The sequence below is a fragment of the Schistocerca piceifrons genome, chromosome 3 (genome assembly GCF_021461385.2).
Source record: "Schistocerca piceifrons isolate TAMUIC-IGC-003096 chromosome 3, iqSchPice1.1, whole genome shotgun sequence".
NCBI classification, from domain to species: Eukaryota; Metazoa; Arthropoda; class Insecta; order Orthoptera; family Acrididae; genus Schistocerca; species Schistocerca piceifrons.
The window spans coordinates 961,475,767-961,497,603 of record NC_060140.1 but is presented as its reverse complement, the minus strand read 5'-3'; the positions used below and the strand labels follow the sequence as shown (position 1 = coordinate 961,497,603).

Here is a 21,837-nt window from a genome sequence, read left to right as displayed (position 1 = left end):
GGCGGACAACGTAAATCGTGCGACCTTTAACCTGTATCAGCTGATAACCGCTGTTGGATCTTCACTCAAGTTCGGTTCGGTGACCTATTGGAAGCGCTCCGATCACCCGCAGTCTGCGGCTAGTTAATGTACGAAATTGTTTTGACTCTTCTCAAAATAATTGCAGCACAGAATCCCTGCCGACGTTCATCAAAGTAAATCGTACTAAGACAATGTTAATTAATAAAATTATTGAACGCCAATGGTGGAATCCCACCGGCAGTTCTGAGGAAGATGCCGATAATAGGGGACGGAAGCCGAAAATTTTCAGCTGCTACTTTCAAAACGTTAGAAAGTTTCTTTTACTGAGATAAGAAACTTTTTCGAACCATTTGTTTCGGTTAACTGATCGCACTGTACTCACCGAATTCGACCTCGGAAAAGCATCTCTGAAACACGAGTTGTTTTAGTTAAAATTGAGAATTACGCAACAATGATTGTAAAGAATAAGAGAACCAGTAAAATAATCCATCTTTGTCTTTTCATATTTCTTTCAAACCAATCGCGCTACTTTGATGAATAGTTACGGCCAAGACTGGAAGCAATTCATGCGTGGAGACACATAACCTGGTTTGGTGCTGTTAATGTACGATAAAATAATGGCCTGATGCAGAAGTATTGGAACTATTGCCGATCAGAGACTTAGAAGTTTGCTCGGTAGAAGATGAAAAAGTAACGGCCTCGCTAGTGTAGCCGTTTTCGTAGGCGTTACACTTCCACGCATTACGATGAAGGATCTGTTTCTAAATTTTCGGACTCTGTAAAAGTATATTTCGTCAGTTTAGAATACATTTCTTACGGACCAGGCGTTATTGTTGTTGTGGTTTTCAGTCCGAATAGCCGGCCGCTGTGACCCAGCGTTTCTAGGCACTTCAGTCAGGAACCGCGCTGCTGCTACGGTCGCAGGTTAGAATCCTGCGTCAGGCATGGATGAGTGTGATGTTCTTAGGTTAGTTAGGTTTAAGTTGTTCTAAGTTCTAGGGGACTGATGACCTCAGATGTTAAGTCCCATAGTTCTCAGAGCCATTTGAACCAATCTATTGGACTGATGATCTCAGATGTTAAGTCCCATAGTGCTCAGAGCCATTTGAACCAATCTGTGGGACTGATGACCTCAGATGTGAAGTCACATAGTGCTTAGAGCCAATTGAACCAGTCCGAATACAGATTTAGTGTAGCTGTCAATGCTGGACTACCCACCGAAGGCCCTACATCCTTGTATAACTACTGCAGGCTTCATACATTCGAACTGGCTTACCATGTATCAAGCCTTGATGTCCCTATATCAACAATTCTTAGCTCCTCTCGTCTCCCACACACTTTTCTCCGTTGCCAAACTGACAATTCCTTGATGGCTCAGGATGTGACCTACCTATCGATTCATTCCTTTAATCAACTTGTGTCATGAACTTCTGTTCTCCCGTGGATTCAGTAACTCATTAATTATCTGAAGTACACATCCAATTTTCAACGCTCTCCGTAGCTCCACATTATTCTTTTCTTGTCTGCGCTGTTTATCGTCCAATTTTTACTTCTGTACAACGCTCCACTCCAGACATATCTTCGAAAAGACTTCGTTAGATTTATGTTCGCTGCTAGGAAATTTCTCTTTGTCAGAAATGCTTTTCTTGCTGTTGTCAATCTGCGTTTTATATCTTCTGTACCGCAGTCATCGCCAATTATTTTGCTGTCCTCGTAACAAAGCTCATCTACCACTTCTATCGTCTTATTTCCTAATCTAAATACCTCAGCATCATCTGATCTTATTCATATATATTTTATAACGCTTGTTTTACTTTTGTTCGTATTCATCTTACATTTTCATTTAGTTCCACTGACGTTGCAAGGCCTTTCCCGTCTCTGGCAGACTTAGCAATTACGTTGGTAAGCCCCGAAGTTTTCATTTATTCTCCCTGAACTTTATTTGCCTTCCCAAACTTTCCCTTAGTTTCCTTTGTTGTCTGCTCAGTGTAGAAATGTACAGACTGAATAATATGGAGAACAGTCCCGTTTCCTTCTCGACTACTGACTCCTTTTTTACATCTACATCTACACAGATACTGCGCAAGCCACCGTGCGGTGCGCGGCGGAGGGTACCCTCTACCACTACTGGTAATGACCTTCGACGCTTATAACTAAACAACACAGGCTTGAAGCAGTTTGTCTGTATTCCAGACTACGGTAGTGACTGTTTCCTACTTACATGAGAGCAGAGCAGAGTGCAGGGGTTGTTCATTCAGCAACATTAGCACTAGATCAGAAATAAAGGTGGAGAAGTGCTCTTCACAAACTAATCAGGATTCATTTTTCATACGATTCTCATCTCACATTCGTCAGGAGAGGAAGTAGTATTCGCTTCAATGACAGGCACGTCATGGGTTGATAGCTTAGTGGATGTGGGGTTTCGATGTCAGGACACCATAGAAGTCTTGAAGAGGCCCCTACATAGCTGTGGATGTTATGAAAGAACATATTTTTCGATTTGTTCCATTGAGTGTGTAGGATTAAAAACAGAAGACGTTAATTTAAGCGCAGTAAATGCAAAATGCATAATTTAAATAATGAAACACTGCGCTAATCACAAATTTTTAGTGCTTATCACAAAGCTTTAAATAGTCCCATTTTAAAGTGCATTTATTTGCGTAGCAATTTTTGTGAAGTTTTTACTTATGTCTGTCTCGTTTGCTCTGTTGCTGTTCTTTTTATATCATGTTGCATCGAAAAATCGGGCAAAATAAATCCTGAGGGGCTTTTTTTTTACCTGCTAACCCTGATGTGAAGGAGTATTTGATCTAAGATAAACACGTAAAAGAAGCTCAGCATTTATTCCACCCATTGACTCAAAAGTGGGTGGTACAACTGACGATATGACAAAAACCGTCAGTCATTCTACAGTGGGAAGGGGTTGTCTAAGTAGAGTTCGAGATGTCGAGAATGGTTATTAACAAAGTCAATAACTATTGAAGGTACAGATCTCAAGGAAACTGTGTTTAGGTCTTTAGTGAAGCGATCCACTGCCTTGCGACAATACTACATCAACATTAATACGTCACAAATAACAAAAACAAGTCACTTTAGTTATTGCAAACATCCATATGCAAACGAACGTGTACGAAAGTTACTCAGTATTTTAAATACTGACTAGATCAACCGAGCCTGACTAACGTTGCTCAGACACGATCATGACAACTCTTCCGTACTGTGGAAGCAATGACAAGTGCTCAAATCAGTTAACGAGTGAAATATCAGTGTCAGGTCTGAATGTACTGTTGATTAACGATGACTAAGAAGATTAAGTGTTTTAGGTGGAATGTTTACGCCAGTGTTTGAACTTTCGAACACTCGCAAGCAACGCATGGCGAATAAATACTAAACGACTGACGTCATTCGTCTGATGGCTTTCCGCTCCCGTAGCCTAAGCCCTCGTTGTTAATTTTTAGCCGGCCGGGGTGGCCGGTTCTAGGCGCTACAGTCTGGAACCGCGCGACCGCTACGGTCGCAGGTTCGAATCCTGCCTCGGGCGTGGATGTGTGTGATGTCCTTAGGTTAGTTAGGTGCAAGTAGTTCTAGGTTCTAGGGGACTGATGACCTCATAAATTAAGTCCCATAGTGCTCAGAGCCAATTTGAACCATTTTTTTGTTACTTTTTCATCATGAGCTCGGTCACTGAGAGCAACGAAGCTAGTGCCTAATGGTAAGTGGAAAGAAAAGTGTGCGTTTATGGAATCGATGAAAGAAATCTGGTGGATGCTGCCTCAGATGCAACTCCCCTCTGTGCCACTAAATCAGCCTATATATAGTGTGATGGATACAGATTTAAATAGATGGTAGTTTCCAATGTCAATGATGATTAGTCATTTGCTTGGTAGCCTTTAGATACAATATACGTTCATTCGAGGGAAACTTTAAACATTGGCTGTGAGAACATATATGTCAATAAATGCTACGATGACAAACTGCCTATTGGCTTCTGTCTCGAGTTCTTCGGCCGACGTTCGTGTAATGATTTTTCTGACGTTTCGCCAGCACGAGTGGCTGGCGAAACGTCAGAAAAATCATTACACGAACGTCGGCCGAAGAACCCGAGACAGAAGCCAATAGGTGCTGGCGAAACGTCAGAAAAATCATTACACGAACGTCGGCCGAAGAACCCGAGACAGAAGCCAATAGGCAGTTTGTCAACAAGTGGCCACGAAAGCCTTAACAATTTTGAAATGCTACGATGTTCGCTTTTAACCTTTCTCTTGAAAATCTCACTTTTTACTGTCCAGTTAGATGATGTGTATCTCTTACGCACGAAATAACACAATATAATGTTGGAGGTGTTGACGCAACACCGAAATATTACCCTTGTAGATCCTGCGCAGGCCCTACAACCGCACGAGTGGTCTACTGTGAAGAGCGGACAAATTGAATAGCTGGGCGGCGGCCATTAGAGTGGTAAACTGACGCGCGGAGTTCGAATGTTTATACATCGCTTTTGGTTATAAAATGCCTTCCCTTGAGTTAGGTCGCCAACATAATGCCTCATTTAAATACGTTGCTACAATATACTTTTTAATTTATGAATAAACAGCAACTAGTCACTGTTTATGAATTTATCTTACGTACTACATGGAATGTACCGTAACTAAAAGTTATGTACTGGACCCCTAGCATTTTTCGTAGTTCATTTACGATAGATGTTCGCAAAATGCATCAAAATACTCGAAGATTTGCCCCCTATGTTAATAGATATTTTCTGACTCTACATTGCTTTAGATTTTATGACGAGAAGTGCGTTATATATGTCATAGTGCTTTGGCAACTCACGACGAAATTATCAAGTTCCACTACCGATCAGCCAACTTTATTCAAAATGATCAGAACATATAAAATGATATTCTATCGGTCGGAAATCTTGCCTCCTGACAGCGTGTAACCATTTTTGTAACAGCTGTTGTTTTGAGAAAGGGAACCTGCAAATAGATGCACAGACATTATGCTAATACCGTGTTACAAAAACATTTATTAAGCAAGCGCACTGACATACAAAACAACTTAAAATATTTACATACCTGTGAAATGTAATATTCGTTCCTTTCTCGAATTTATTTGTACTATTAATCACTGGACAACTCTTCACTATTGTACTTCTTTTGATTGGAATGTACAGACAGTAGAATTACGAGTAACAAATACCGTATGAACGCCCCAACAAACATACATCGGTGAATCAGGGTCTTCATAAACAACAATACTACACAACACATCAGACTACAACCACTATAATGGCGTCCAGCCGAAGGTTCAAATTATCCCGCGACTGCAGCGCCATCAGTGAGTCTAGTTATTTTTTACAAGGTCTTTGATCCTGCGACGGCTGTGGAGACAGCTGAATACTCCGCTTAGATCTAGCCGTTTCGCTCGTCGGCCGACGTACTCTGTCGGCTGTGCGCGAGTCTGGCAGGAACGTCTTCTCGGCCGTCTCGTTTTGAGGCAACGAGGCGTGTCATTAAGACAAGCCTTGGGCCTGCGTTGAGTCAGCGCTGCACGCCGTGGCCCGGTCTGCATGCAAACGTGTCTGCTTACCGCGCTGGACTCCGGCTACGTGTCACCGTGGCCGACCTGTGGAGGAAACAGCCCGTCTCCGACATTCCGGCTCCAGCGCTGATCTGTGCGTTTATGCGTGCCAGTGCGAGCTTCTGATATAATCTTGTAGATGTAGAGCTCTACCCACTGCCGGCAGATGCACCACGCGCGTTTTCGTGAGAGGCATTACGTCCCTTGTTGCCACATTACACAGATGAAGTAAAATGTTACGACCTCCGCTCAGCAGGGGACTGAATGCCATCTGCTGGAGTTGCTGGCACGTCATGCGGTAAGGGAAGTATATAAGCGAGACGAATGTGGAACCAACCTAGCGCCGAACGAAAAAATGACTGACACCGAAATAAGTGTCCAAGGAAATCACTCAACAGAGGAAAGTCCACTGGACCTGACGGGATACCAATTCGATTCTACACAGAGTACGCGGAAGAACTTGCCCCCCCCCCCCCCCTTCTGACAGCCGTGTACCGCAAGTCTCTAGAGGAACGGAAGGTTCCAAATGATTGGAAAAGAGCACAGGTAGTTCCAGTTTTCAAGAATGGTCGCCGAGCAGATGCGCAAAACTATATGCCTATATCTCTGACATCGATCTGTTGTAGAATTTTAGAACATGTTTTTTGCTCGCGTATCATGTCATTTCTGGAAACCCAGAATCTACTCTGTAGGAATCAACATGGATTCTGGAAACAGCGATCGTGTGAGACCCAACTCGCTTTATTTGTTCACGAGACCCAGAAAATATCAGATACAGGCTCCCAGGTAGATGCCATTTTCCTTGACTTCCGGAAGGCGTTCGATACAGTTCCGCACTGTCGCCTGATAAACAAAGTAGGACCCTACGGAATATCAGACCAGCTGTGTGGCTGCATTGAAGAGTTTTTAGCAAACAGAACACAGCATGTTGTTATCAATGGAGAGACGTCTACAGACGTTAAAGTAATCTCTGGCGTGTCACAGGGTAGTGTTATGGGACCATTGCTTTTCACAATATATATAAATGACCTAGTAGATAGTGTCGGAAGTTCCATGCGGCTTTTCGCGGATGATGCTGTAGTATACAGAGAAGTTGCATCATTAGAAAATTGCACCGAAATGCAGGAAGATCTGCAGCGGATAGGCACTTGGTGCAGGGAGTGGCAACTGACCCTTAACATAGATAAATGTAATGTATTGCGATACATAGAAAGAAGGATCCCTTATTGTATGATTATATGATAGCGGAACAAACACTGGCAGCAGTTACTTCTGTAAAATATCTGGGAGTATGCGTGCGGAACGATTTGAAGTGGAATGATCAGCCGGCCGGAGTGGCCGAGCGGTTAAAGGCGCTACAGTCTGGAACCGCACGACCGCTACGGTCGCAGGTTCGAATCCTGCCTCGGGCATGGATGTGCGTGATGTCCTTAGGTTAGTTAGGTTTAAGTAGTTCTAAGTTCTAGGGGACTTATGACCACAGCAGTTGAGTCCCATAGTGCTCAGAGCCATTTTTGGAATGATGATATGAAATTAATTGTTGGTAAGGCGGGTACCAGGTTGAGATTCATTGGGGGAGTCCTTAGAAAATGTAGTCCATCAAAAAGGAGGTGGCTTACAAAACACTCGTTCGACCTATACTTGGGTATTGCTCATCAGTGTGGGATCCGTACCCAGTCGGGTTGACGGAGGAGATAGAGAAGATCCAAAGAAGCGCGGCGCGTTTCGTCAGAGGGTTATTTGGTAACCGTGATAGCGTTACGGAGATGTTTAGCAAACTCAAGTGGCAGACTCTGCAAGAGAGGCGCTCTGCATCGCGGTGTAGCTTGCTGGCCAGGTTTCGAGAGGGTGCGTTTCTGGATGAGGTATCGAATGTATTGCTTCCCCCTGCTTATACCTCCCGAGGAGATCACGAATGTAAAATTAGAGAGATTCGAGCGCGCACGGAGGCTTTCCGGCAGTCGTTCTTCGCGCGAACCATGAGCGACTGGAACAAGAAAGGGAGGTAATGACAGTGGCACGTAAAGTGCACTCCACCACGCACCGTTGGGTGGCTTACGGAGTATAAATGTAGATGTAGATGTACGTAACACAAAAGAGAAAATCTTTGGCAAAGGGCAGCCCGGCGCATGGGAGCTGGTACCTGTGAAACGGCAAAACGGTTAGGTGTTCGTGTGCTTCTCTCGTGGGCATGTATGGGATGCGCTTGAAGGACGGTGAGACCATTAGTATGCTACATGGCGTTGAACGTCCACATCTCGCCACGTGTGTCGAATGCTTGCTCACCCTGTAAAGCGGTGTAAGAGGAGGTCTGTACCAAACTGGACGACAGAGTACAGTCCTGAAGCAGACACAGGTGTCTCAGATAACACTACTCAGCGTACATCGTCGGAGAGTGGGTTACGAATCAGGCAATCCCTACGTGTTCCGACTTTTGTAAGGCAACGACGTGTAATGTCCCCCTTCCCTTCTATCGACAATGTTAGAAATATATGAACGTGTAACCATGTGCCTAAACAATTGGAATAAAATTTTGAAAAGGCTATCGTTCCGAAGATTCAATATAAAGTCGATAAATGAGGGGGAGGTTAACAACAAGACGCCTTCTAGGACAACTTATTCCGCCTACTTAATTACTGTAAAATGTAGTATGGTTGTTCGAAAGGTTTTTGCTATCATTCACGTACTGTGCCAACGAGAAGGGGTACCACGTGGATCGGAACAGAATAATAAGAGTTACTGAAATAATTATTGCTAAAAGAACTGAAATAATTATAGCTAAAAGAAATACGATTGCCAGCCCAATTGGGCAAAATTTCTGATCGGTAGGTGAATTAATGAGCCGATCAGTCAATGTCAAGAATTACTCGAACACGCGTGGCAACACAGTGCTGAACGTACGTCAGCAAAAACAATTGAAACATTTACGTAATAATGCGAGAAAGAAAATAGTTTGCGCTCGAAATATCATTAACTAATAGAGCCAAAATTTTGAAAACATACAAGATAACACTTAGATTAATGGTTACTTACTGCTGTAAGTGACAATGGCGCTTCCTCACAATAACGTCTACTATTTTCATATGAATTTTGGAAAATGGCAGAACATAATTAAAAGAAACTCTATTGACTTCTGAACAGGGAAGTAGAAATTGGTAATTACTGTATCATAAGGTAATTATTATACTTTAGCACGACTGCAAGGCAAGATGTGAACCAGAACTTCACTAACAACAAATTACAATAATCACTGATACTTGCACCCACTCATTAATTCTAGTTAGAGCTTTTGTTCATAGTGCCAGGAATCATTTTAATTTTATTAATTGATTTACTATTTGCAACGATCGCCTCAGATTAAAGTTCAAATTTAAAGTTAGTGAGACTGAAATTACTGAATGCTTTAAGTTCAAATCTTTAATCTGAGTGAATCATTTAGTTCATAAGAAAAACTAACTGGCACTGCAATTTTCATTTTTCATAAACGGTACTCGGATTATTGTAACAATAGGACAGGACAGGAACCTACTTGGTGAATGATTTTAGGAGAATCACGGATAGACAGTTTTGATTAAACTATGGTAATTACTCACTCGCAAGACACCACAAAGCTGAGTAACGCCGTTACAAAACTAGTTGACAGTAAGCTGCGATGCAGCAGTCTTACTTCAGTCCATTCTCGCCGTGACGAAGTTGCTGCCGACGATACAGCTGCTGGCTCCTTTCCATGATAATTAGCGAGCACGGGAGTTATTGGCAATGATATTGTGGTGGCGGGTTCTTGATGTTGCTGCAGCCAATATTTCCACCGCCCACGCTCATCACTTGCCACGTGCCGCTAAACAATCACTCCTCCAGTACAGTGCACGCCATCCATGCGTCCGCACTTCACCAAGTCTCAAACCAGAGTTCTCTCTCTGTGTAGCGCGCGCTCTGACGTAACATCCTCCCGCGTCCAGAGACGCCGCTACTCGAACGATACTTATTCGTTGACAAAAACCTAACGTCTCCCTAACATTCCCTCAGCGATATTTACATAATATACATACTGATTATACAGCACAATAAACAAATTAATTCATACATCGTGTACATATAAATTTATATAAAGATAAAAGCAAGTATATATAGAATAATAAATGGTCAAAGAGCACTTCGGCATGAAAGTGTTACAGACGCTGTCAATTATGACTGCAGTGGGAGCGGTATTTTTGAGATTGGACCGCGGATCGATAGAAACATGTCACCTGGTCCGATGAATCAGGTTTTATGTTGAGCCTGGTCGATGGTAGTGCCCAGATACGCCGTCATCCAAGCACACAGCCGCTCGGCACAGTCAGAGCGACACGGGCGCCGTGGAGACCGTACTATGCGATGGGGGCTTCCGTGGGACTGCTAGCAGTAAGCAAAGGCACTATGGGATCTGTGAACTACATGGACATTAATAGGTGCTTAATCTCTTCCCAGACTGCGATGGTATATTTCAGCGGGATAACTTGTAACGATCCTATCCACATTCTTTCCTATTTCCTACTCCTGTATTTCACAATATTGTGTTCTATGATCGTCTTATGTCATGAGTTTTCGGTCTCGTCTGCAAAGCGGCGTGCCCTTGCCACCACTTTAACTACATTTCGTAAATCATAGCTGTCGACTCCCAACTAAACCGACTATGTAAAGACTTTGAACACTTCTTTCCCTCAACCTGCGTGCTTTTACTATAATTAACGCAATTTGTACCTCTTTGAAAGTCAACTAGGCAGCCTTACTTCGTCGGAATCGTCGAGTGGACGAACTAGGCGGTCGTTGCGAAACAGCGTTATGAACTTCACTCCTAACCTTCAACTATCTTTCTGATAGTAGATGTTTTCCGCTTAAGTGAAGAGACATCACGCTTCAGTAGGTCAGGGTCAATATTGACTTACCTTGTGTATAATCTTTGCCAAAAACGGTCGCCGCTTTCTGAAGGGACGATGTTTTGGAGAAGTGACCTTATTTATTGTTTCATGAATGACATTAATGGTTGTTACACCAGAATGAAACTTACAGACTTTAAAGTACTGTGTATTCAAGTAATACTTAAGCAACTTGTAAACAGACTTTAATGTAACATTAGTCTTTAGACATCAGTTACTTTAAACTTGCATTTAGAGTGAAAGAATTTAAGTGAATAGAAGTCAAGGAAAAACAGAAGAAAAATGACCCACCAAAGTTGCTCGACTTACATTAATACATCACAATACCAATATTTTACCTGGAGCAACGTTCCAACCAGAATTTAGTATCTTTAAGATAGGATTTAAGCCAAAATGAACTAGGTACTTGAAATTTAACACTCGTTCATTGTCTGTATACTGAATCAAAATCGCTTCTTACACATTTCTAATAAGCTTGAGTTGTGCTCTGTTACACAATACTAAAGAATAAAATGCCTGTACCTTGGCTTTCGTGACGCAGTGCAGATGACGACGTGGTGCTAACGTACTCCTGCACATTCTTCAGGCCAGTGGGTTGACCGAAGTACGATAACGGCTACCCTTGAGCAGCTTACTTCAAATAATATGCGCTAATATTTGAAACACCTGATAATGACAGGAAAACTTTGCATCCATCACAACGATACAATAGAGACGACTTCATTTTCAGAAGCGCTACTTATTACTTGCTGCCGTACGTCGTACGAAAGTTCGCACAAGTACTCAATGTCATGAACAACGCACCACAACACGACCTCCAATTATCATTGGGAGCAGGCTACTCTCTCCAGCCCAGTCTGTATGCAGTATACCTCTTACTGGCTAAAAGGTGTTCCCAAATCGGAGAACGGTAAGGTCCTTGCTCAACTCTGTCCTCCGTGTCAACCTTCTGTGAATTTCCCCTTGTAGAAAAGGTGTTTCCGCAACGGAAGGGTGGCAACGATTTGGTCGTCCTCATGCCTGATGGTTGCCACAGTTCTTTTGCAGAATTCTATGCACTGCTTAACAATTATTTAAATTACCCTTAGGATGGGTTCAGACCATTTACATTTGGTGTTCATTTGTACAGATAAATGAGTAATATCAAGTCAAATTATAGTTTAATAAGGTGTTGATTACATTTAACTCTAAATGAGAATCAGTCAACGTTCTTAAGTCATTCAACACACACTTTTATAACACACTACGAATGATGTGACGTCACACCGTTCCGTTATAAACTGCCCGTGTCAGAAGGCTAGAATCTCGCAACAGTGAATTGAGCAGTATGATAGCGAACCCACACTGATGTCTTACCCAACAATTTCGCCTGATATGAATACGATGAAATACATCTGAAACGCTCTCATCGACAACTCTGCGCCGACAAACCAGCGACCCTTAATTTACGGGAACTTCGTAACCTGTGCGGTGGACATCGGACGCTTCATGCTTCACGACACGGACAAAGGACTTTCCGATTCCAAGCAACGCAGAATCGCTGCTGTATTGCGTTCTAAATGTGGACCAAAACACCTAAACATGTGATCATAACGTTTTGCCTCATTACTGTATATGGCTTGTTCGTCTTAATAGCAACACGGTGTTAAGGTGGAAAATTACGGCTGAAGCACTGCTTATAGAACCCTACTTTCTATTCAAAACTGGCGTAACAATTTACTGTTAATTGTACTGTTTCGGCTTCACAAAACTCAAAACGTAACACTAAGCTGCACGATACTGAAATGTTTCTGGGCTACACACCACGTTATGTAGCACTACATGTATTTGCCTTGTCACTTGGGGAATGGGTGACAAGATCCTTGTACAACAACAACAAATGAAAATTTCTGATGCTTCACTGTATTTCGTGAAACATAACAATTATGTATGGGTAAAGAGAGCCCAGAAATGCCCGTTGGACACTTCTCGTCCCCTCATTTAAAACACCGACGGACTCCTCTTTGAAGCCGCAATAAATCTCTACCTTCTCTGAATTTGATAGCTACCACACTTTTTCTTCATTCTTGAAAGTACAACACTCCCAATATATCACTTACAGCAGAGCGTCTCAAGAGTGAGCAACATTCGTTGGAGGATATAACGGAAAACATGGGGGTGCTGCACTTTGAAGAAAAAGGATGGTCGCAGTCAAATTCAGAGAAGGTAGAGATTTATTGTGCCTTGAAAGAGGGGTGCGTCGGCGTTTTAAATGAGAGGACGGAAGTGTCTAAGGGACATTTCGGGTACACTTTAGCGACATCCTTAAGACGCAGCCGCCAACATATTTTACCTAGTAGACAGGATTTACCCATGCTACGACGGTGAGTCAATTATTATCCGCCATTCAGTTATGTATTTGTTTATTTTGGCAGTACTGTCGTTTTATGTTGATGACGCATGCTTTACTTATTTGTTGTTATATCTTTGCAGTTTTCAAGCTGCCAGGTTAGTTTCGTTATCGCTGCCGTGCTGTTAATCATGGCTGATCCGCTGTCTATTTGCACCAAAGGAGAGTAAAGTTCAGTGATCCGTATTTTGTGGTCACAAGACGTATCAGGAGCCGAAACTCATCGAAGACTTTCGGTACAATACGGGAAAAGTGTTTTGGCACAACGGAGTGTCTACGAATGGATTGAAAAATTCCGAAATGCTCGCACGAGTGTTACACACGATGAAGGAGCCGGACGACCGTTTACCGCCACAAATGAAAAAACCATTGAGCGTTGACGTGAAATGATTCTCTTAGACAGATGATTAACTATTGAGGAAGTCGCGCATCGTCTGCAAATTAGTCACGGTTCTGCCTACGAAATCTTCCACAACAGACTTGGGTTTCATAAAGTTTGTGCAACATGGGTCCCAAAACAACTCGCACAGTTGCATAAACAAACGCGCTTGGACACCTGCAAAAAACATTTGCATCGGTATGGTAACCAAGGATACAACTTCTTAGACAGGATCATTACTGGTGACGAAACATGGATCCATCATTAGGAGCCGGAAAGTAAACGGCAGAGTTTGGAATGGAAACATCCAAATTCGCCGTGCAAGAAAAAGTTCAAGACCCAACCGTCCGCAGGAAAACTGGTGCTTACTGTTTTTTTGGATGCACGAGGTCCACTACTGGAACATTATGGGGAAAGGGGCACAACAGTAAACAGTGTACGTTACAGAGAGATGCTTCCGGCCAGGCTAGAGCCTGCAATACGAAGCGAACGCCGAGGATTGCTATCAAAAGGTGTTGTGTTGTTGCACGACAATGCCCGTCCGCATACTGCTGCCCACACTGCTGAAACGCTCCATAAACTCCAATTTGAAGTGCTGGATCATCGTTCACAAAGTCTCTATCTTGCTCCTCCTGACTATCACTTGTTTGGTCCACTCAAACAGGCATTAAGGGGCCGTCGATTTGCCTCGGACGAAGCAGTGAAAGAAGCGGTGCATTCCTGGCTAGTAGCTCAACCGAGAACCTTCTTTTACGAGGGCATCAGGAAGCCTGTACAACGATGGACCAAGTGCGTTAAAACGCAAGGATACTATGTCGAACAATGATGTTCTTGTAGGTTCCCTGTTTGATTACAATAAAACTTTATAACTACATTGCGGATAATAGACTTACCCCGTATTTCCGTTCAGATTGCAGCGTAGTGGTATTTTTAAGTTAGAATGTGCTAAGACTAGACAGGCATTTCTCAAAGATTTTATGACAGACAGTGTACCGTTGGTGCTGAGCACTCAGCTTTAAGTAAATATCATAGTCGATAGGCGACGACAGAGGATTTCAGTTTGCAACTGTACCTTGAGTTAGGTGGATGGAAACTCAGGATGTATGTAACATTTATATGAAGGGCTTATTTCAAAGTCCATTTTTGTTCATTTTGAGACACACAGTCCTAAAGTTAAATGAGCGCTGAAAAATCTGCAGTTGAGATACCTGAAATATTCAAGCACTTGGCTTCTTGCTAGAGATGGTCTTTCCTGTTTGTTTGGATCATTAATTTCAGAAGCATTATAGGCAGAAAAGTGGAGGTAATGGACTTGTACCACTATTGAAATAAGCCCTTCATATGTCTGTCGGTATAAGGAGGATTGTTTTACCCGATTTCCTTGTTTTTAGCACTTGAAAATGGGATAATGTTGTCTCGGAACATGTTGTGGCAATTATCACACGATTGGTCACTGAGCTGAATATCCTCAGTATTGCTCAAAAAAATTACTTTCTTCTATTGCTCCCTAGTCCAGGTTTCATGGCTTGACCACCATGTTTTCGTTTTACGGACATTTGCTATACTGATGTGAGATTTTCGAATCCCATGTCGCAATACAGTTCGCAGCTTATAGAGCTCCCTTCGTGTTGTTTGGTTGCTGACATTGAGTTCAGCAGTGACATTTGTGGCCATCGTCCTCTTATTTCTAGTCACAATCCTCTTCAATAGCCTTCAAAATGGTTCAAATGCCTCTGAGCACTATGCGACTTAACTTCTGAGGTCATCAGTCGCCTAGAACTTAGAAGTAATTAAACCTAACTAACCTAAGGACATCACACACATTCATGCCCGAGGCAGGAATCGAAGCTGCGACCGTAGCGGTCTCTCGGATCCAGACTGTAGCGCCTAGAACCGCACGGCCACTTGGACCGGCAATAGCCTCCCGTCACGACACTCAACACATACTATCGTCCGCATTGTGACTTAGGGGATGATGTTTTCCCACTTTTCGTGTACGCCCCATAAATCTTCGATACTATACCTCTTGAAGCACCAAAAACTTCGGCTACTTTGACTGCGGAAGCATCTGCCATAGGAATGCCAACATTCTCTCCGCTGTTCGAATTCACTTGCGTGCGACATAATGCACCCACATCCATATAGGACACTGTCCTGACCAACGTACTGACGGCGCTGCACACAGGTGCCGTTCGTGGTCAAATACAACAGCGCCACCTGCAGGCTTCTACGTTAAAGCAAGCACTTCTCGCCGTGCTTCCATGTTTATGTCCAGTCCGCCTTAATGACCATCTGTCTGTGAGTCGTGCAGACACTGTTCCGTATATTTCTGTGTTTTAATTTCTTTGTCGGTTGTGCTTTTTTTTGCGGTGAAGATGGGACAGATGTTCGATACTTGGTTAGACCAGTATGGCAAAGCACCTTAACGTCGCATACAGTTGGCAGAGGTTCTAGAACAACATTCGTTAATCTGTCAAGCGGATTCGACCACGACCTAGCTCACTTAAAATGGCTCTGAGCACTGTGCGACTTAACTTCTGAGGTCATCAGTCGCCTAGAACTTAGAACTAATTAAACCTAACTAACCGAAGCACATCACACACATCCATGCCCGAGGCAGGATTCGAACCTGCGACCGTAGCGGTCGCTCGGTTCCAGACTGAAGCGCCTAGAACCGCACGGCCACTCCGGCCGGCTAGCTCACTTCCAAGTCCAGGAACGTGGACGACAACCTGTACTAACAGGCCATTTACATTTTAGTGTACGGCTCAGTATTATGCCAGGATGGATATTACTCGAGAATTTCATCAGTCCACAGCCACCCCTGACCTAATATTAATGTCACAACCGTGGCAGAACCCTTCCGCGTTTTGCGCAGCTGTATCTCTCTCGCGGCTTCCACCAGACCACTGTAGCATCGTGAAGTCTGGGCCAGAGGGCCATTGAAGCGTTGAGTGGGGTCATTAGGGTAGACGATGACGCAATGCGAACCGACTGCGATAATTAAAACAATTCGGGCCTCGTTGTTTGATGTTCCAGTTTCCTCCAGGCCTTGATCCTAAAGTACAAGCAGTCATTTGAAGCTACTAGTGAACATTCCGTTTTACACCATTGATGAATTCTTTGAAGATGAAAATACTGTACCTATTTTATGTAAACCAATTTACATCGATATAGTAGTTTATGTAGAAATATATGCTCTTGACTTTGCCTATTGCTGTAATCAGCTGAACGACAATAAAACTATTATTATTATTATTATTATTGTTCCCTGCGGTCCTCATCATCGTCATTCTTGGACGACATACAGCAACGCCCACTTAAGATGCCAGCTCTTGCTTTTCATTTGTAATGATTATAAAGAATCCGCCTCGGTTGCAAATAGAAACCGGATGTTGACCTAGGTTTCGGCGCGGATAACCACACCTGTTTCGGAACACACTAAAACTGCAAACTGCCTAAAGACTTTGCAGTTTTAGTGTGTTCCGAAGAAGGCGTGGTTATCCGCGCCGAAACCTAGGTCAACATCCGGTTTCTATTTGCAACCGAGGCGGATTCTTTATAATCATTAAATTACTCACGATTGCTGACGCGATGCAGTGTTAAAAGTTTTCATTTGTGCTTCATTAAAAGGTTGTGCATATTCTGGTGTACATCCCCAACACAGCTCTGGCTACACACAAAAGCACATCCTCTCTACCCCTCATTTACTTTTAACTTACCCGCCAACATACCTTTATCATGATCCATATCTGATAAACCATTACTTACTTTCAAATACATCATGAACAGAAAGGTATTAGAGAAGAATATCATTTTGGGGAAAACAACTGCGGAAATGTAACTACCAACATGAAATGAACATAAAACAAGCAGCAGGGTTTCGATACTTGAGCCTCGATATTCACCACAAAATCATGACGTCATGGATTCAGACCAGCCACCCTGGGAAGTCTGTCTGAAGTCAGCTGCGAAAGGAAATAATGAAGTTTTGAGTTGCGTCGTCTTGCCTGAAAATGTGACCTCCAGAGCTATGCTACTGAGTAAGACACAACATTCTCGCTTTATTCCGTAATGGCTGTACCCATTTCAGGAGAGGGACTTGCCACATTTGCTGATACCTTACCATGCATGAAGTAACTTTTACACCCATCTGTATGGTTGTTTGTCCAGGCCACATCTTGATCAACTTACATATCCAGTTAACTTACGTAACTGATCGTAATAGTAATGATAATAATAACAATAAAATTTACTCTTTTAAGAAGTCTGGAAAACAGAGAAAATCTAAGAGGAATGGAAAGTTGCGTTGATACATCCACACCAAAAAAAGCTAATAAATAGGGCGTACTCAACTATAGAGGAATCTCTTTAATGCCAAAAGCATATAAAATATTTTCCAAGATTTTATTAAGCGGAACAAGAACAACACTAGATGGTCATTTAGGTGAACACCAAGGTAGTTTTAGGAAGAGAAGGTCATGCTCAGAACGAGTATTTAATTTCACTTTGGTAATTCGCCACAGATTCAAAGAACGTTTAGTTATATTTGTGGATTTCAAACAGGCTTTTGATTCTGTTGACAGAGAAATTGTAGGTAAAATAATTAGAGAATTTGGCGTGAAGTCTAAACTGGAGAACCTAATTCGTGAAACACTTGCAAATACAGTCTGTAAAGTGAAATTTATGGGAGAAATTTCACAGCCTTTCAAAATAAAAACAGGTGTACGACAAGATGACGGCGTATCTCCAACTCTTCGTAATATTATGCTAGAAAAAAAAAACAGTGAGAATTTGCGGAACAAAAAGTTATTGAATTGAACATTTCGCCGATAAGGATAGGAAGAGGGAGCAAAAAGACCTAAATCAGCTGCCTTGCATTTGCAGATGATTTTGCTACACTTTTCAAAAATGTGGTATCTGCTATAATATAAATAAATATAATATAAATAAATATAATATAAATAAATCTCCTGGAAGAAATACACAACAGTACTGGCTTAAGAATTTCTTCAGAAAAAAATTTTTTTAACAAACTTTAAGGATGCTCAAAAATTCCTGTAAACAAATGTTGGTGAAATATAAAGGGTAAAAAAATCAAATATCTAGGGGCGATAATCTAACAAGATGCTTTGGAAAATCTGCAATAGAGTAAAGGTTGCATAAAATGGGGAGAGCATATAGTATCACCAAAGACCTCTACAATTAAAAGTTCCCGTCCAAAAATGCAAAAATAAGTCATTAGAACACAACAGGGAAGCAAGAATGCTTATATGCAAGCGAATGACTTGCATTAAACTGTAATTTAGATAAATCAGAATTATATGGAAAATATTAGGACCACAAAACACAGCATAAAGTTGAAAATTACGAAGTAGTGCTGAAATATACCAAACTATAGAAAATATTTAAAATGTAATGTGAAAAAGAAGACTTGTGGCTTTTTGGACATTTGTTTCGAATGCAAGACAGTAGATTAACTAACAAGGTTTTGAAATATTTATGGGCTAAGAAGTCCAGAATAAGTTGGATCTGCGAATTAAAAAAGATTTAAAAGGAAACAATATAAAAACAGAAAATACAAACCACAGAGAAGCCTTTCGTGAGAAAAAATATTGAAAATGTAAGGTTTCCAAGGTAGGGTAATTCTGAAGACTGGTACAAAATATTTTGAAGTCAGAAAGAGGAAACGTAGGTAAGAGATCAAAGTATTAATAATAATAATAATAATAACAATAATGCAATAATAAGTCTTGAGAAAGAAAGTTACACATGTCCCACGCTAAGACCGTTATGTAATAAGAGTGGTGCATTGTCAGAAAAGAGTGACGGACATGTTCTGGATTTCCTACGGAGACAGTTGTGCTGCGGTACGGGCAGCAGGTGCATCGGCGTATGGGAGTGAAGCGGCTCGGCAACTGAAAAAGTACTCCAAAGTCAAGTATGGGGGACAGTACGATTCTTGTGTGGAAAAAACATCTAAATTGTACGCAGATTTACCGTGAAATCTGGAGATACATGGCCCAAATGCAGTGTCGCGTCCAGATGTAATGAAACGGTGTCAACAATTTAATCAAGGCCGCACAGGCGTGGTTATCACTGACCGGGAAGGAAAGGCATCGATATCGACTACAAACTACAATGTCCAGCCAGTCGAGGAACTGATTCGCAGCAGTCGCAGATTTTCGAAAGACTAGGATGTTCACACGACTCTTTCCGAATGGCTCCGTGACGTAGGAGAGGATTTCTGTCGGCGAGAAATTGAACAGTTGGTAAATCGTTTCGACCGTTGTATACAAAGACTTGGTGACAAAGCTGAAAAAAAAATGGTTCAAATGGCTCTGAGCACTATGCGACTTAACTTCTTAGGTCATCAGTCGCCTAGAACTTAGAACTACTTAAACCTAACTAACCTAAGGACATCACACACATCCATGCCCGAGGCAGGATTCGAACCTGCGACCGTAGCGGTCGCTCGGTTCCAGACTGTAGCGACTAGAACCGCACGGCCACTCTGGCCGGCAGCTGAAAAATAATGTCACTTTGAAGTGTACTGCAACAACCAATAAAAGTTAATAAACCTGCCCTAATAATACGCAACTTAGGTTTTGAAGTTTTATCGTAATAATTATGATGATAATAACAACAATTCGAACCGGGTTCCTTCAGATTGGGTGCCATCGCACCAGCACGTCCTTGCTTCTGTCGGACACAAACGTAGCTAGCTGTATTTCTGTGAGATATAACTGAAAATGGTTTTCAGTTTCTCACACATCAGATCATGATGCTCCCCAGTCCCCTGACAGTACTCGGTTTAACAATTGCTACAGGAGTTACATGAAGTACTGCTACAATTAGACGGTGAGAGTGGATTCTAATTTTTATATGTATAGCGACGAGAGCGCTCAGAACATTTCGAAAGCTACTCGAGTATAAAAGTAACAATTAGTGAACTATTGATCAGTCGTTATAGTGCCAACAAGAGACAATCGACATTAAGACGAAACTCAGTAGAATTCTCGATAGGATGCATAACAAGATTCTGCTAAGAGAGCCGTAGAGTGGTCCAACTGTTTTATAATTCAAGTCAATCGGTTTGTATTTTCGAGGATCCCTGCGCTGTATTTCGATTAGCTGTATATGAGTCTCTTTACATTACTTGTTTACTGATATCTCGCAGACACCGTCACGTTGAAAAAAGTGGGTGTCTCATTTGCAAAAAAGGTTTGACTGGCGCAAATATTGCATCGTTTCACAACATTCTGTCAGTTTTGATCAATCATTATTCATTTTCGGGTCTAATAGGAGGTCATGGGTATCTCTGAATACACAATTACAGTAGTATATTAATGCTACGCTGAAAGTAATGACTTCTCTGCATAGACGATTTCCTTTTACTATGTAAGTTATGAACAAGGCAAGTGAATAGCCAAAAGAAAAAAAAATTGTGAAAGAGCTAAGTCGAATACTGTTAGGATATTTCTGACTGTCCAGATGAACACTCATTTTAAACATCTTGATAAATTATTAATGAATCACTTTCTGAATCGTAGTTCCGTTGGCCATTCGTGTCATCGTGCCTGTACTTTGCTTAATCATACCAACGGATGTTCAAAAAAGAAAGGCAGAAACGTCCACATGCCAAAGTTGGTAGACGTCATAAAGAATGATCGATGAGCGAGTCATACAGAAAGTTCAACCGTTATATGTTAGCGAAAGTTCTTGCCGAGAAAAGGAGAAAATACTGGTCCCACGTAAAATCCCTAAAGTGGTCGAAAGCCACCATTCAGTCAAACATCGCTGAATCTGGTGTGGCAATAAAAAATGACGGATGAAGTTTTAAAATCCGTTTGAAAACCACTGACGCAGGAGAACCACAGAAACACACCATTGTTCGACCGCCGCATGGACTGCTGAATGGAGGACAAAGTAATACCATCCCTGACGTAGATAAGCAACTGAAAGAGTCGAAAACAAATAAGTCGCCACGGCCGGATGGAATGTCAGTTGGGTTTGACAGAAGATGCTGTACAGCATTTGCCCTTTACTTAGCTTGCATTTATCACGAATCTCTCGCACAGTGGAAAGTGCCAAGCGACTGGGAAAAAGAGCACGTGTCTCCCGTATATAAGAAGCGTAACAGAACGGATCCGCAAAACTACATACTAATATTCTTAATGTTGCTTCGCCGGAGAATGTTTGAGATTCTACGTCCGAATACATTTTCTTGAGACAAGCTTTTGTCCCCAAGTCGGCACTGACTTAGAAATCATCGCTCGGGCGGACGAAATTCAGCTTTCCCTTTTCTCAAGAGATATTCTGCGAGCCACTGATGAAAGGCAAACATCAGGTTACATATTTCAAGATTTCCGTGAAGGGTTTGACACAGTGGCCCACTTCAGACTATCAACGAAGGTACGAAAATACGGAATAGGTTCTCACATTATATGTGACCTTGTAAAGAATACAAAGCTATGTTGTTCCGGACGTTGAGTGTTCATTAGAGACGTGGGCATCATCAGGAGTGCCTGGAGAAGTGTGATTGGTCCGCT

The 21,837-nt window shown here is 42.1% G+C and overlaps 1 protein-coding gene across 1 annotated transcript in view; it reads left to right on the top strand.

The window, feature by feature from the left end:
• Positions 1-21,837, top strand: part of LOC124787880 (neprilysin-4-like) — a 726,210-nt gene that overhangs the window by 64,789 nt on the left and 639,584 nt on the right. The window lies entirely within an intron of this gene.